Raw genomic sequence first — 11059 nt, 5'->3', positions numbered from 1 at the left:
TGGGGGGGGGGGTTGGATATGGAGGGACCAAGGAAGCCAGCCCAGAGAGCGCGGAGCGGAGGCAGACAGGGAGTCACAGGCTCTTGGAGTCCCTTGCCATGATTCCACATTGGGGGCGAGGGGCGGCTGTAGCTTAGGCATCTTGCATCTCAGGGGTTCAGCCCACCACCCGTGGAGACCTGGGTGTCCCCTCCCCCCCCCAATCCAGCCCCCCCCCATCCCCAGAGGCCCAGGAGGTGTCACCTGAGCCAGAGGCAATGGAGGGGAATGGGCTGGGGTGGCCCACAGGAAGGCCCTAGAGGAGAAAAGATGGTACCACACTTCACCCTCCTGGACAGGGAGCCTGGGACCCCAGGTCTGTCCCCTTCTCAGCACTCAGGCCCCGGACTCTCTGCAGCCCCTGAATCCTGCCCCTGCTCTCCCTTTTGCTCTCCTCCTTCCTCTTTCAGGAAGAGTGGAAAGATGCCTTCCTCCCTCCCACTCCCCCCAGTTTTCCTCTATGCCATCCCCAGCCCTCCCCTTGCCACAGCATGCCATCCTTTGGCCCAGACAACGTCCAGGAGTGCCCTGTGAACCCAAAGCATCTGGGAAAATGTGGATTTCCTTGAGCAGAGGCAGGTGTCAGGCTGGGGTGGGGAGAGCAGATGGAGAAGGGGCTTGTGGAGAAGACAACACTTGGAGAACGGGGCGGGGGAGGGGGGCCTCTCTGGGTAGGGAGGCAACTCTCAAGTCTCATTTCTTTGTTTCAGGAACCAGTGTTTGTAGCCGGTGACTCACCCCTTCTCCCCTTCTCCGGCCTCATCAAGAATCAAATCTGTGCCCAAGGACCCCCTGCCCCTAGAGCTTCCTGGTCGCAGCTGAGTGAAGGGCCTGGCTGAGGAGGAGATGAAGGGCCTGCCTGGCAGAGGCCCCGAGGTATGGGGCAGCCCAGAGGGCCGGTTCTGGCATGGGGAAGGACAGGACGGTGTCACCTGGGCACTGAAATCTCCTAGCACACCATGAGGGTGTTCTGTTCTCTCTCCCTGCTGACATGGGAAACGGGTTCTGGGAGGGGGGCTCACCTTTGCCCTTGTCACACAGATAAGGGGTGGTGGGGCTAAATCTTCCCTAAGGCCTGCACTTCCCCACCCGCACTCCAGGCTTCTGGAAGACCTGGCCCAGCGGGATGGGGCAGGGGCTCCCAAGGCTCCCAGGGGAACTAGGGAGAGAGGTTCAGGGTGGGGAATGTGGGGAACTAGCTTTCCTTGGGGTGGTATGGGCGGTCACAGGAAACACAGGCGGACAGTCTGAGCTGAGATGGGCACAAGAGAGATGAGTCCAAGGACCCCCTGGCAGCTAAGGTCCTCATCCACAGAGCCAGGTCTTCCCACCCCACCGCAGGCTTAGCCAAGGGCTCCTGCACAATTGGGCACAAGCCTCTCAGTTTGGGTGGGGGAGGTGGGGGTAGCTCCTGCGGACATGATGTGCCCAGAGGGTAAAGGGTGAACTGGGGGGGGGGTGGAGACAGGAACCATGCATGACCCACCTCTCTGTCCCCAGGCTCGGATCCCTCACACCCAGGATCACACAGGAGACTCCTCCAGATGGGCTTGGACTGGTCCTGGAGGCCGGGCTGTGCTGCTGACTGGTGCACCAGCATGGCCAGAAACAGCCCAGAGGGGAGCCAGGAGAGACCTGGCCCTCACCACCCACCCTCGGTCCCACATCTGCTCTGACACTGGTTGCTGTCAGCCCAGGTTCTCAGAGCTCCTGAGACTGAAAACCACAGGAGTGTGGTCAGCCCAAGGGACGGTGTGGCCCAGTCTCACAACATCTGCCCTACTCAGCTGCCCAGCTGGAGCCTGGGGCCTGGGTGAAGTCCTCCTCCTGCCTCACCACAGGACTGGGGACCCAGGCTCCCACGTGCCCCCTGCAGTTTCCCACTAACAGGGCCTGATGGCTTCCTTCCTTGTGCCAAGTCGCCTGGGAGTCCCTGGTCCTGGTGGCCCCTCCACCCCAGCCCTGTCCAACCAGGACCACTTCTGGGAGCCTGCCAGCCTGCCTGCCAACTCCATCCGTAGCTCTCTGGGGACAGCCGCAGAAAAAGGGGAGCAACACGGCTGTATAAGATGGGAGGAGGACCAGGGGCCTCCTTGGGGATGAGACACAGATGTGCCCCTTTCAAGCCCAGGTCTCACCCTCTGGGTGACTCCATCCTCAGCTCCAGCCTCTTCCTGGGCTGGCCAGGGAGGAAGAAGACCTGAGAATGGCATGAGGGAGGCTCCTCACTGAATGTGTGCTGGTGTCCCACAGGGAGAAATATGTCTCTGAACCTCAGGGTCCCCTGGCCCCATAGACCTGCTCCCCTGCCAGGAAGCTCTTCCCCATCCAGGGGACACAGGAAGTCCGCTGTGGCTCTGGCTGTGGCTGTCTCTGCTCAAAGGGAATGGCTGGGGGAGGGGCCAGCCACCAGTCCTTAGCCTGTTCCTGTGCTGCTTTTCTTACCATTTTGGCCTTGAGTAGTGTGAGCTGCTTCTGCTCTCCCACCTCCCTCCAACCCCACTGGGCCCTGGCTGCTTGACTGGCTCTCAGTGCACTTTACTTGTTAGTCATCTGTTTTCCAGGCAGCGGAAATTCTACGCAGAGACACCAACCTGAATAGGATAACTCAGTTTTCTGTGTGTGTTCACTCTGTACTGGTCAGAAATGTTCTTGTTTCTGGTGTTGTCAAAACTTGTTGTCTAAGTTATTAAAAAGTCCTTAAGTTCAATAAAATAAATAAAACTGGAAGGCTCCTGTTTCTGGTGTGGTGCAATAGCCCTGGAGGACAGAGGGGCCAGTGGTGAGATCACTGATGCCCAGGAGCTGGGGAAGGGAGCGCCCTCAGAGGGCTACAGGTGGGCAGGGCCTCCTCAGGAGGCACTGGGGACCCCACTGGCCCTGGACCACTGCCCCCATGAGGGGAAGGCGGCAGCATAGGCCTGGCCCCGCAGGTGGCAATTGTCCCACTCACAACCTTGTTTGAAGAAACTAATACCCAAGTCTCAGCTTCATTTTAGAGCCTGGTGTTACAAAGCGCTTCAGTTGAAACCCAAGGGTGGGATGAGGGAAGTGAGGTGAAATTGTCTGTCTGCAGATTATTGTGTTTCACCAGAAGCCCCTCTGCAGCAGCAGGTGGCAAGGTCCCCATCGCCTCCCTGCCAGCCACGTGGGTGCAGAGTTTTGGAGGAGATAAACCACAGGGAAAGAAGCTTCCCTTCCCCCCACCTTAGATCCCAAGTCCCATTGGAGCTCCACTCCCAGTGCCTCCCCAGAGAAGACAGGCCAGGGGTGCTGCCTTCTGAGGCTGCTGCAGGGGAGAGGGTGGCAGGTGGGCAGAGGTGTGAGTCAGGAGGCCTGGGAGCAGCGCAGTGGCCAGGAGAGAAAAGCAGGTCCACATGCCCCAGGAGGGAGCCGTCTCCAGGACGCAGGATTGGGGTGACAAAGTGGAGCACAGCCTGGGGAAGGGCCCTGGGTGCACTCCTCATCTGTCGCCAAGATCTCCCCAGGGGTCAAAGCACCCTGACAGCACAGACCCTTTCAACATCTGCCACCACAGGAAGGAGGGACACAAGTGCCCTGAGCTTCCCACCCTTTGTCCAGATGGTCCTGTTCAGTCCCCGATGGTCTCACACCCACTCCCGGGATCATGTGGCCTGGCACACCAAGATGGGAGAGGATCAGAACAGACCTCCAAGGCCCTCTGAAGAGGGAGGGCCACCGTTCCCGGCCAGGCACACCCTGTTCTGGTTAAGACCCGTGCCCTGGCCCAGCTGGCATGGCTACCTATGAACCAGGAGGTCACAGTTCGATTCCCAGTCAGGGCACATGCCCAGGTTGCAGGCTCGATTCCCAGTGGGGGGTGTGCAGGAAACAGCTGATCAGTGATTCTCTTTCATCATTAATGTTTTTATCTCCCTCTCCCTCTCCCTCTCCCTCTCTAAAATTGATAAAAATATATTTTTTTTAAAAAAGACCCATGCTCTGAGCCCAGCTCCTCCTGTGTGGGCATTCAAGGCGATGTTGTCTAGTCAACATTTGTCCTCAGGCCTTATCACTCTGAGGAGAGAAAACCAGATGAAGGGAACTGGTGTGTAATGCGAACCTACCAAACTCCTGGCACTGTGATGGGTGGTTTGCTGCCATCATCTATATATATAAAAGCCTAAGTGACCGTCCAACCATCCAACCGGTAGCTATGACGTGCACTGACCACCAGGGGGCAGATGCTCAATGCAGGAGCTGCCGAGCTGCAGTGACTTGGCAGCTGTGGTTCTCAGGTGACCCACCCGGAACCAGAGAGGAGAGCACCAAATTCCAGGGTGCATCACCTGAGAACCATCTCGCAGTCACAATCCGGGACCCCTCGGGGGATTTTGGAGAGCTGGTTTTGGCCCAATCCCTGCAGGCCAGGCCAAGGGACCTCACCACTGTAAGAATCCATGCACTAGGCCTCTAGTTTTATTATAATTCCACAGCCATCTGCTGGAGGAGGTCATTGAGAGGATGTGACCACCAGTTGACCCTTGAGCTGGACCTGGACAATTAGGCCCTTTACCCTCACCCTTGTCCTTGGATTGTACATTCTGCCCACCATTCCCATAGGCAGAGCTGTTTCAAAGACAGAGCCTTGAGAAAGTGAGGTGTTGAGACCATCTGGACAATAGAGTGACTGAACCAGTTAGGGCACCTATACAAGCTTTAAGATTCTCACAATCACCCGACAATCCTCAAATGTTAGTTCCCTAGCTTATTTAACCTGTCCCCCACCAATCTGACTGGTCTGTCTCTATTCACTCTCCCCTTGTCCTCTATATTCATTGAGGTTGGGGGATGCATAAAATTTTGACTATATATCTTCCTAATAGATATATTTTATCAGTATAAACAGCCCCTCATGGACATGCTTAATGCATGATTCTTTGATTTGTTTTGTTGAAAATTGAAAATGCTATTTACTCAGCCATTTCTCCAAGGATTCCTGGTCCTTCTTATTGGAGACCATCATGTTTAGAAGCCAAAATCTTATTTCTGTATCTGTTGAAAACCATGAGGTTACAGCAGCACCTTCAGTGCCAGTCCAACAGCACAGGGATCACACCAGATTTCTTTCACTTTTCACCTTTCCATGTCTTCTGGCAGGAGAACCCAACCTCCCAGTATCCTCAATATATTTACTTATTTGCACAGTCCTTGTGTATACACTTTGACCCTGCTGGGTAGCCTTTTCATTATACTCTAATTCACTCCTCTCACTGGCCCTGGCTTTCACTAGGCCACCTTCACACCTTTTTTGGGCAGGAACCAGACCACCATCCTACCCTCAGTGACATACCAATTAGGAACAAACTGCTAAGACTCAGCCATCCCTGCAGGGGTTCAAACTCTATTGGCAGAGAAGCAGCTTGGAGACTCTGACACCAGGAAGGCCAGGTCACTGCTGGGAGAGGAATGCTCACCAAAGAGGAATCACTTCCAAACTGCCAGCCTGTGCACACTGTGAATTTACTCCCATGGGAGAAAGCCCCTTAGGGGTTGGAGTACATAGGTCAGGAATGACTGCAGGGCTAATGGACTGGGTGAGACTAGCCTTCTGCCCTCCCTTCCCTGGTTGTGTCTCCTTGACACAGCTGTAAAATGAACTTGATAATACCACAACTTGTCTGACGGGAGTTTTTTGAGGATTAAAATGATGAATGCCCTTAAGGCCCAGATGTGATGACCACAGAAAATCTTCTCATGTTTTTCCAGATTCCCACCAAAAATATGAAGCTTCAAATTGTCCACTGAGTCATCAACTCAGTGCCATATTTGGGGTAGGTTTTTAGAATATAAAGGTGAGCAAGATAAATATGTCCCCTGCCCTTTGAGGGGCAACAGATATATGACTCCTCCTCTTGGCTTCAAATAGTCCACTGAATTCCATTGTATCAATAAGGCACAAATTATTTATTCATTTGCCTAATCCAGCAGCATATTGAAATATAACACACTGCAATTAAATGAAGTTTATCCCAGGAAAGCAAGATTGTTTTATCAATTAAAAATCAATCATGCGACATGCCATACATACTAACAAAAAAGGAGAGTGGAGGAGAGAGAATAATGGTCCCTCAAAGCTGCCTGTGTCTCAATACCCAGAATTTGAGAATACTTTGCTACAAGGAATTAAAGTTGCAGATGACACTATATGGTTTCTAATCAATTAATCTTAAAATAGAGAGATTGTCCTGGATTATCTCATCACATAAACTGATAAAAGTGGAAGAGAGAAACAGAAGAGTGGGTTAGAGAAATGCCATGTGAGAAAGACTCAAACCACCGCTGTTGACTTTGAAGATGGAGGAAGGGACCAGGAGCCAAGAAATATGGTGGCTTCTAGGAGCTGGGAATGGCCCCCAGACAGCAAGACAATGGGACTTGGATCCTGCAACCACAAAGAACTGAATTCTGCCAACAGCCAAATGAACAGGAAAGGGATTATCCCATAGACTCTCCAGAAAGGAATGTAGCCTTCCAGTACCATGATTCTGGTCTGGGAAGACCTGTACCAAATTTCTGGCCTACAGAACTGTGAGATGAATTTATGTTGTAAATTTGTGCTAATTTGTTAAGACAGCAAGAGAAAACTATTACAAAGAGAAAAATCCCTATGATCATCCCAATTGAATAAACGCAGGCCCTGCCCTTCTAGGACAGATATATGACTGTCCACCTGGCGTCAAATACACGTGTGTTTGAAACAAAACCAAACGCACCCTCTAATGAGGGCAGCACACTGTGCTGGAAATACAGAAAATAATCTGCTGAAGGAAATGCAGGGGAGGGCAGCAGCCCCAAGGGCCTTCTCTGCCTCCATCTTTGCCACTTTGGATGGACAGGAGAGTCTGGGGCTTGGGGTGGATGCAGGCCCAGCTTGGGGGACACTAGAACTCCAGGACTTGGGGACGCCCCTATGCACACAAGAGTTGGAGCCACCTCCCCACCGGCTCACCACCCACCCACCAACAACCTGACCAGGGGTGGGGGAGCCCTTCAGGGGAAGGTCACTGTATGGGGAAATGAAGGGACTCAAAGAGTAACTGGCAGGGCCCTGGCTGCCTCAGGAACTATCACTCCATGGAGTCTGCCCTCCTGCAGAAGAAGACCACAGCCGTGGTCAGAAGCTTGACCATGGCCTGGGCACTCACCACAGAAGAAAAAGCTCACTGTGGTGACAGAGGCCTATCAGGGTCCCCGCCTCTTAATTCACTTGGTTACTCAGCCTCTAGGTCTCCCCACCCTTCTGCCCTGCTGCCATCACAGGAGCTAGCCCACCAAGGCTACAGACTCCCTACCTCTTAGTACCTCTCCTGCAGGGTCTGTGCCCATCAAGGTCTGGCTAATGAGGGTGCAGCAGGAGGGTGAGATCTTGGGCCACCAATGGGTAATGGCCAGGGCTGTCTTGGCTCCTCCCATCATTGGGAAAGGCACAAATATTGTGGCCAGTGGGCTGGGGTCTGGGCCCTGTGTGTGCTTCAGGGGATAGAGGGGCTTGCTTCTCTGTGAGGTCGCTGGGAGGACGGGAGGTGCGGCTTTTTGAGCAGGACTGCAACCCTAGAAGAGGCTGGTCGCTCCACACCACCAACACTAGGATTCCGTTTTTCCTGCCTCATGGACAGCATTCTCGAATGCAAAGTAGGGAGACCAGGCAAGACCTGGTGCAAACACCCTAGAGATACATGCCATGACCAAGTGGAATTTATCCCAGGTTCAAAGTTAGTTTAACATCTGAAAATCAATAAATATGATTTCTCAATAAGTAAAACTTAGACTTACCGTGTGATCTAGTAATTCCCCTCTTAGATATGCACCCCCAAAATGAAATTAGATTTTCAAATAAAACTTGTACATGAATATCCACAGTGTCACTATTCAAAATGGCCAAATGGTGGAAACTACACACCTTTGTCTACATTATTAATGCCGGGGGCAGGAGGGGCGACTGGGATGTCCATTGCAATAAATGTATAAAACAGATTTGACAGAAAACGTATTTGACATAATCCAACACCCACTCATGATAAAAATGTTCAAGAAATTTAGACTAGAAAAGAATGTCCTCAACCTAATAAAAATTGCCTACATAAACTCCCAGTGTGCATAATAATTAATGGTGAAAGAACGAAGATTTTCCCTAATATTGGGAACTACGCAGGATGTCCACTTTCACCTTTTCTATTCAGCATTGTATTGGAGGTTCTAGCCAGTGGAATAAGTGCCCCCATCCACTAAAATAAAACCATTCTTATTGAAAAGGAATAAATAAAAATTTCTTTATTCACAGATGATCCTATATGTAGAAAATCCTAAGAAATGCACATACACAAAAAAGCTGCTAGATCCATGAAGAAATTTAGCAAGGCAAGAAAGCACATGATCAATAGTAAAATGTTGATTCTATTTCTGTATACTGGTGACAAAAATTCCAAAATGAAATTAAGAAAATAATTTGATTCACAATAGCCTTATAAAGAATAAAACACTTATGTGGCCCAGTTGGTTGGGTGTCATCCCATGCATTGAAATGTTGCTGGTTTGATTCTCGGTCAGGGCACATGCACAGATTGAGGGCTCATCCCTGGTAGGGTGCGTGCAGGAGGCAGCACATTGATGTTACGCTTTCACATCCATGTTTCTCTCTTCTCCCTTCCTCTCTCTCTCTACAAATCAATGTTATTCTTTAAAAAAAAGAATAAAACCCTTAGGCATAAGTATTATAAACTATGCACAAAACCTGAATACTAAAAACTACAAAACATTTCTAGGAAGATTTAAATAAGCTATTAACAAGGACATTTCATGGATTGGGTAACTCAATATTGTCAAGATGACAATCTTCCCCAAATTTATCTGTATATTGTCACAACATCTATCAATATCTCAGCTTACTTTTCTATAGAAATTGACAAGCTGATCCTAAAATGTATACGGAAATGTATATTATCTTAAATAGCCAAAATATTTTGAAAAACAAAATTAAGTTGAAAACTTATCATACCTATTTCAAAACTTACTATAAAGCTACAGTAATTAACAAAATGTGGTATTAGTGCAGGATAGGTGTATAGATCAATGAAACAGATTGAGACACTATAAAATCCTTGATTTTTATTGTGGCAAAATACATATAAAAATTGCCATTTGCCGAACCGGTTTGGCTCAGTGGATAGAGCGTCGGCCTGCGGACTGAAGTGTCCCAGGTTCGATTCCGGTCAAGGGCATGTACCTTGGTTGCGGGCACATCCCCAGTGGGGGGCGTGCAGGAGGCAGCTGATCAATCTCTCTCATCGATGTTTCTAACTCTCTATCCCTCTCCCTTCTTCTCTGTAAAAAAATCAATAAAATATATATTTTAAAAATTGCCATTTAACCATTTTTAAGTATATAATTCACTGGAATGAAGTAGAGTGCAACCATAACCACTATCTAATTCCAGAATATTTCAATCACCCCAAATATAAATGCCATACCCATTAAATGGTCACTCTCCATTAATTCCCTACCCCAGCCCTTAGAAAACATAAACATACTTTCTGTTTTTAAGTTTATGCTTATTCTGGATATTTCATAAAAATGGAGTCATATGATATTTGGCCTTTTATATCTGGCTTCTTTGACTTAGCATAATGTTTTGGAGGTTCATCTACATTGATGCATATATCAGTATTTCATTCATTTTTTATGGCTGAATTATATTCCATTGTATGAATATACCACATTTGTTTATACATTCATATGTTGGTGGACATTTGTGTTGTTTGTACCTTTTGGACATTTTATTTATTTATTTTTAATATATTTTATTGATTTTTTACAGAGAGGAAGGGAGAGAGATAGAGAGTTAGAAACATCGATGAGAGAGAAACATCGATCAGCTGCCTCCTGCACACTCCCTACTGGTACATGCCCTTGACCGGAATCGAACCCGGGACCTTTCAGTCTGCAGGCCAACGCTCTATCCACTGAGCCAAACCGGTTATGGCACCTTTTGGACATTTTAAATAGTGCTACTATTCATGTACAAGTTTTGTTTGAACACCTGATTTCAAATTTTTGGATTCATATTGAGGAGTGGAATTACTGTATCACATGGCAATTCCATGTTTAACTTATTGAGGAACCATCAAATTGTTTTACATAAAGGCTGCACCATTTTTCATTCTTGCTAGTAACGTTTGATGGATCCAGTTTTACACATCTCCTCTAACAGTTGCTATTTTCATTTTTTAAAATTATAGCTATCCTAGTGAATGTGAAGTGATCTCATTATATCTTTACTTTGCACTTACCTAATGACTAATGATGTTGAATATCTTTTCATTTGCTTGTTGGCCATTTGTATATCTTCTTTGAAGAAATATTAAGTACTTAGGGATAAATTTGATAAAAGATATGCGAGATCTGTACACTGAAAGCTACAAAAGAAATTAAAGAATATATACATACATAAATAAATGAGGAGATATACATACTATGCTCACAGATTTGAAGACTCAATATTTCTAACTGTCAACTCTACCAAACTGATCTAGAGATTCAGTGCCTACCAATAAAGTCATAGCAGGACTTCTTTAAAAAAAAACAGACAGATAATTCGAACACCTATATATATATATAAAAAACCCTAATATGCAAATAGATGGAACTGCAGAACAACCAAACAACTGGTCACTATGATGTGTGCTGTCCACCAGGGGGCGCATGAATAACATGGCGTGTGTTGGCTGCGGCGGGATGGTAGAGCAGGTGAGCAGGGGTGCCTGACCAAGGCGGGGCGCCAGTTGCTGTCATAGGGGCGCGCCTCTGGTGGTTACTGAAAATTCTTTGCTCCCGTGTGTTGGGTCCTGCCTGGTGTTCTCACCTGCTGCTGGTGTCAGCCCCACTCGCACCCACTGCCAGTGCCAGAGCTGCCACTTGCACCCACTGCCAGTGCTGGCCCCAATCACTCCTCAGGGTTTCTCTACCTCCTCCCGCTCCTGAGGGGCGATCGGGGAAGCAA

General features: G+C 48.7%; 1 long non-coding RNA gene across 1 annotated transcript; it reads left to right on the top strand.

The window, feature by feature from the left end:
* Positions 1 to 729: 729 nt before the first annotated feature.
* Positions 730 to 2769, top strand: LOC106697671. Its single transcript, XR_001348833.2, has 2 exons — positions 730 to 915; positions 1540 to 2769. It is a non-coding gene; the product is annotated as an uncharacterized LOC106697671 (long non-coding RNA).
* The last annotated feature ends 8290 nt before the right edge of the window (positions 2770 to 11059 follow it).

Source organism: Myotis lucifugus, unplaced genomic scaffold (genome assembly GCF_000147115.1).
Source record: "Myotis lucifugus unplaced genomic scaffold, Myoluc2.0 scaffold_2, whole genome shotgun sequence".
Taxonomy (NCBI): domain Eukaryota; kingdom Metazoa; phylum Chordata; class Mammalia; order Chiroptera; family Vespertilionidae; genus Myotis; species Myotis lucifugus.
The sequence above is the reverse complement of the archived record's forward strand: the minus strand, read 5'-3'. Positions and strand labels throughout refer to the sequence as shown.